Below are 6,511 nucleotides of genomic sequence, written 5' to 3'. Positions count from 1 at the left end.
GAGGAGGGTGGTGGAGGCCAAACTTTGTCCAAAGTGACAGAGTGGCCTCCTGCAATGAGTGAGGGCCTCCCCCCGCCACCTGTCAAATGGACCTTTGCAGCTGCCACAGGCTGATGGCTGCAACACGTCCATTTCAACTGGGACTGTTTCCCCCAGTACGGGAAACAGTCCCAGTTGTTTCTAAAACCCCACCCCTCCTGAAATATTCCCTTAATCAGGTCTGTTAACGACCTGAAATAGCAGAATAAATACTGTCAAGTGGCTCCCCGCCGGCTTTAATTGCCTGCGGGAGTCTCACATGCGGGGGCTGCCCCCGCACGTCAGCGCGTCTGTGGGGAACCCGGAAGTGGGCGGGTTAGAGCTGGGCTCCCAACCCGCTCTGGGATTCCCCGATTTTCAGAGCCCCCCCCGCCAGGAACGCACCCGATAGCAGGTGCTAATATCGGGCCCTTGGTCTTGATTCCTATGTGCAACACCATGGGCAATGGACGATATCTATAATACATTAAAACATTTACCTCTGAATGGTCTACTTCCTACGTCTGAGCACACTTCTTGCATGCACCACATGACTTCCTGTTGTCACATTTTTGTCACACTTTTTGTGTCAACTTTTACCATCATAATTTCCTATGTCCACATTTGTTAATGGACTTTGCTTATGTAAATTTGTCACGCTGATTCCACAGTCACAAGTGATTGTAAAACAGCTTTCTGACCTGTCTGTCAACTTCATTTTTTTAAAGTGATTTTTCTCCTCAGCTAAGTGGCCACTAAACTTCACGTAAAACCCACCGTTTTGTCTGAATAGCGGGACCTGGTCAGGCCTGCTTTTCCTCTCTTCCACTGCCATGGCTCCTTCTTTTGGCCTTATCTGCCTCTCTCCCCTTTAAATGTGCTCCAACCCACTATTTTAACCATCTCCACCCATAGCTTGCTCAAAGCCGGGAGACTTCCCACTCATGGCCCAGACTTGGCTACCCACCTGCCCCCTGGGGTGATGATTTATGAACATCCCCCTTTCCCCCATGGACTTTAAGAATTAACATTTGTGATCAGTCAGCCCGTTCTGGGCTATGGGCTGTAGCCGCTAACCAATGCCTCTGGCCTGCTAGTTTGCTTCTTCCTTCACTTCAGTCTACTTCTCTACCCCACAGCTCCCCCACCCACCCCCAACTTTGCTGCACAGGAACATAGTCTCAGACTCCATAAGCCACCCTCAAGGAACCTGTGAACGGCAATTAAAACTGAAGGGCACAACTGTTTTTGTAAAGAAATTAGACTGAGTTACAGTAAAGAAAGAATTAACTAACATGTATAGAACCCTTGCCATGTCCTCAGGACATTCTGTGGAGATGCCGGTGATGGACTGGGGTGGACAAATGTAAGGAATCTTACAACACCAGGTTATAGTCCAACATTCCAAAGAGCTTTACGGCCGGTGGATTACTTTTGAAATGCGATCACTATTATTACACAGGCAAACATAACAGACAATTTGTGCACAACAAAGTCCCACAATCAGCAAATGAATGAATGGTCAGGTCATTTGTTTTTAGTGGTATTGATTGAAGGAAGAATGTTTGCCAGGACACCAGGAGAAATTCCTGCTCTTCTTTAAATAGTACTATGGGATCTTTTATGTCCAACTAAGCAACTAGAAGGGCTGTTGGCTCAACATTTAATCTAATTACAGGAACCAATAATAATGCAGCACTCCCTCAGGACTGCACTCAAGTATCAGCTTAGGTTATGTGCGAAAGCCTGTACTGGGTCTTGAATCCACAACCTTCTGACTCAGATGTAAGAGTGCTACCAACTGAGCCAAACTGACACTCATTTGACATTATCTCTAACACAGCAAATGGAAAATATCATAGAGAATTGTTATGACCTGCAATTTCAATTCCATAATCTGAACCAATTCTGATTCCACAATAAAGGAACAATCTCTTTTATTCATTCTACTTCATCTTTCCAACGTGCATCAATCCTCCTGCAACCTCTCACCTCCATTCTATATTTATTCGATGGTAAGATTGATTCCTTTCTATGTTGTCTGACACTGGTGCTGATTAAGCACTTGGTAATACAGAAAGCAGTCACATCTTTTGGTATTTTTTTCCTGTGCAGTCAATAAACAGATGATGCATTAAGTTTTTCATTCATCACTGTCACTGTGAGAGTGTCATCAAAGTTGTCATCTTCATTATTACAGTCTATGCAATGGGACAGTTTTTGTAAAGATCAGATTTGCTTTGTGGCATTTGCAACTGCCAGTTATGCAGTGATTATTTTATATGATGAACAACAATTATTTTTATGATGAATATGTGCTAAGCACCTTGAGGATATTGAGAGAATAATTCTTTGAAATCAATGGTATTTTTCCTTCAGGACCTTCGTATCACTTATCTTATGGTGATGAAATATTAATAGGTAAAGAAGTAGATTATTTTGAGATAAAAGTTAGTTTGATTGCAATGTATGTGATCAGACAGAAGGTTGTTGATAGCTTATCATAGGAAATTCTGTAAATCAAGCCTTCAGTAATTCTGACAATATCTTGGCATTTGATGGTTAATACTAACCATCTACAAAAGCAAGATCTTGCAAAGTATAAGGGCATTTTAAAGAGGTTTCATTTAATATTTTTGGATACCAACTATCACAGAGAAATGTACGGCTTTGACACCCTACAGCAGGCAGCCGCAATTGCATCTTTATGGAGATCAGGAATGTAAGAGATTCCACAAGCATTCACTACTACAGCAACATCCCAATGACACATAGGTAAGATACTCGAAAGGATCATAAGAGATGCTCTATATGACTACCTAAATAGAGAAGGAGTCAGCAGGGAAGTTCAACACAAGAAGGTCGTGTCTTACCAATTTGAACAAATGTTTTGAAGAAGTCATTAGGTTAGTGGATGGACCTGGATTTTCAGAATACCTTTGATAAGGTACCTCACAATAGATTACAAGAATAGATAGAATCTATAGATGGAATCTTGTGGAATTAGTGGGAAGCTGCTACAGCAGATTAAGAATTGGGTACATATCGTAGGCAGAGGGTTATTAGCAATGACTATGGATCTGCATGGAAGCTGGTTTCCAGTAGTGTCCCAAAGGGATCGTTGATAGAGTCTGGGCTTTTTACTACCTTTATTAATGACCTAGATGTAAGTGTTAGGGGTATGATCCTCATGTTTGCAGATGATACAAAGATTTGTGCAAAGCTGCAAGTTGATCTTGATGTGTTGGGGGAATGCCTGCATTTGGAAAATGGTATTTGACTTAGACAAGTGCAGTGTTATGTACCTGGGCAGGGCCAACGCTACAACTTACAGGGAACAGAACTGAAGCCTGTACAGAAAAAAAAATCTTGGTGTCTTGGTTCATAATGTCTAAGGGTTCACAACCAATGCCATGAAAATATAACTGAAGCAAATATGGTACTGGGCTGCATTCACAGGATTATTCAATATAAAACGATACATACCATTTTGTCCTTAGTTAGGCCTCATTTAGAACACTGTGTCCAGTTTTGGTCCCCTCACATGGTTGGGGGTATTGAGGCTTTGGAAAATGTTCAGAGGAGGGTCACAAGATTGATTCCCAGTTTAAAACACCTTAGCTACCCAGATAGTTTAAAAAGCTGGGTCTGTATTCTTTACAGAAGCGAAGACTTGGGGGTAATTTGATTGAGGTCTATTCCCCCTTCTCTTGATGGCACTGCCAAGACGAAGCTGGCAACTTCCCTTCTATACCTCTTCTGAGTGCCCACTCTTTATGTGTGAGTCTATTCAGGGAGTATTAGCAGGTAACTCAACTATGGGACAGCAAGTATCAGTAGGTAATTTACCTGTGGGGCAAAACAGCCAAACTCGATCATGTGCTCACATAATGTCCGCATACATATACTTTCCAGCAGGGATCATGGGCTATTGATCAGCAGTGGCAATCTTGGCGGATTATATCCCTCCCTAGTCCAGAAGTTCTGAGGCAGCTCGGAATTCTGGCCACATTCTATACCAGCTTGCCTTTATGGCTCAGTAGTACACTGGGCAATGTACTTACCAACTGAGTCATCAATAAAGCCTGTGGACAACCTTTGAGGAAGCGTTTCTTCCAGAATTCGAAAAGGTATTTGTACTGCCCGTTGCATGCCAGAAAGTTTTTTTTCTACAAGTACACAGGTCTTTGGACTAACGTAAGTGTCTCCTGTAAAGAGTATCATTAGAGTATCATTCAACAGCATCATTAATTATGTTTGTGCTGGGGTAACATCATAAGACTGAAGCAATGGCACAATATTATTTCAGCCAAAACTGTATTAATTTACAACAACAAAATGCTACCAAGGGTTGTTAATCCTTCTTAATAATAACTCTGGTAAATTAATCACTCAACATTGGACATGCAGACATTGTCACAGAGCACAGCAGAAAACCTCACTTTGCTAAAGAACTCTTCAAATTTCACACTGTTGGCTAAATTATTTAAATTATCTTCTGTGTCATAGAGCTTTTCCATGTCAGCAATCATAATGTTGCAAATCCATTGTCTTTAAGAGTTTTTAATCTGTAGTACCCAAGCAAGATTTATGAGACTTGCATAGCCATCAAAGTATTTGAATGTCATCAAAATCAATGCAGAGTGTCAATATTGCGTGCCAATTTGTTTACGCAGATTCCTGCAAACCACTTACAGGTTCAGCTGCCAAATGCAATCTTTTTTATTTCAAATGAACCAGACATTTCTATTTTAATGTGTTGAAGCACCTAACAGTATTGTGAAGGCTGTGCAGAGAAAGCAGAAAATTATGTCTTTACTGTGCTTTGTATAGATGATTGCCCTTGAGTGATATTTTGAAGCTTTCTGCTGCGATAACTCAATTTAATTTTGCACCTTTGTAATTTATATTTCTTTGACTGCTGTGTCAGTTTGTTGATAACCATGATAATTTTTAAGGCATAAACATAAAAGTCCTCAAAGAAAGGTTCAATTTCATGAACATCTCCACATATCTGTAATCTACAAAGCAACAAAGATGCATATCCATTCTGACATCTGTAACTATCAAAACTTGTTTTGCACCTTTGCCCACAAAAGAAGTGTTCCATATTGTGTTCAAGGGTTTAGACTGTCTCCACAGACTGTGTATCAGGAGAATATATAACACAAACGTTTGTTAAAATCTTGAATCTCATTCATTATATGAAAATCTAGAAAACATTTCGGATTTTAAATTAATTTAGCTCTTATTTACATAGTTTGTAGGAATATTTTATGTCAGGCCACACTTTCTTTGTTTTTGTTACCTCCAGACTCGACTATTCCAATGATGTCCTGGCTGGCCACCCATCTTTCGCCCTCCATAAACTTGAGCTTATCCAAAACTCTGCTGCCTGTATTCTAACTTACACCTAATCCCATTCACCTATCACTCGCTGACCTACATTAGCTCCCGGTCCATCAATGCATTGATTTAAAAATTATCATCCTCATGTTCAAATCTCTCCATGGCCTTGTCCTTCCCTACCTCTGTAACTTCCTCCAGCCCTATAGCACTCCAAGAACTCTGCTTTCCTCCAATTCTGGCCTCTTGTGCATCCCTCACTTCTTTTGCCCCACCATTGGCAGCCGTGCTTACAGCCGACTAGGCCCTGAGCCCCGGAATTCCCTCCCCAAGCTTCTCCACCTCTCCTCCTTTAAGACGCTCCTTAAAAAACCTACCTCTTTGATCAAGCTTTTAGTCACCCATTGTAATATCTCCTTCTTTGGCTCCGTGTCAATTTCTGTCTGATTTTGCCCTTGTGAAATGTCTTGGGTCGTTTTATGTTCAGAATACGGAGGGAATTCCCTCTCAAACCCAAAACATTTCAAGAGTTTTGATCGCAAGTACATTTTCAAGCTTCAAGTGAAATAAGAGCTGAGAAAATGCTATTTTGTTCTTATTAGGCTTCCACCAAAAACAGTTCCTATATTGATTAGCTCCTTTACAAAAGAGCTGGATAAATTTATGGTTATGAATTGGATTGAAAGATATGGAGATATGGACAGAGATTATCAAATATTCCATGGAGCACAGTGGTTCTTTAGCTCATAAGAAATATATGGGCAGAAAATCTACAGGTCTTGATCCCACTAGTTATGCCAGAATCATGCGCACCTCCAGTTTCATGGTAAGCAGGAGGGTACCTCATTAGCATGGAACTGGCAGGTGCAAGAGGCACATCAGCTGCATATCTGACGCCTGTCTGCCTCATGCAACCAGAAATCCGGCATCTACTTGCCATGCGAGAGATGTTTTCCCACCTCCCCCACTGCCCCCTCACCCCCCCGCCCCCTCACCTCCCCCCCCCCAACCCTGACCATGTCCTCCTTGGGCCCCCGTGTAAGGTGTCCAATTTTTATTTAGAAAAATAAATAAATTGGGTATTTCTTCAGATCAATGCATTCGGCATACCAGCCTTCCCCAATACCCCAGGTACCTATCATGTTTA

The sequence above is a fragment of the Heptranchias perlo genome, chromosome 27, assembly GCF_035084215.1.
Source record: "Heptranchias perlo isolate sHepPer1 chromosome 27, sHepPer1.hap1, whole genome shotgun sequence".
NCBI classification, from domain to species: Eukaryota; Metazoa; Chordata; class Chondrichthyes; order Hexanchiformes; family Hexanchidae; genus Heptranchias; species Heptranchias perlo.
Note: the sequence above shows the minus strand (reverse complement) of the source record.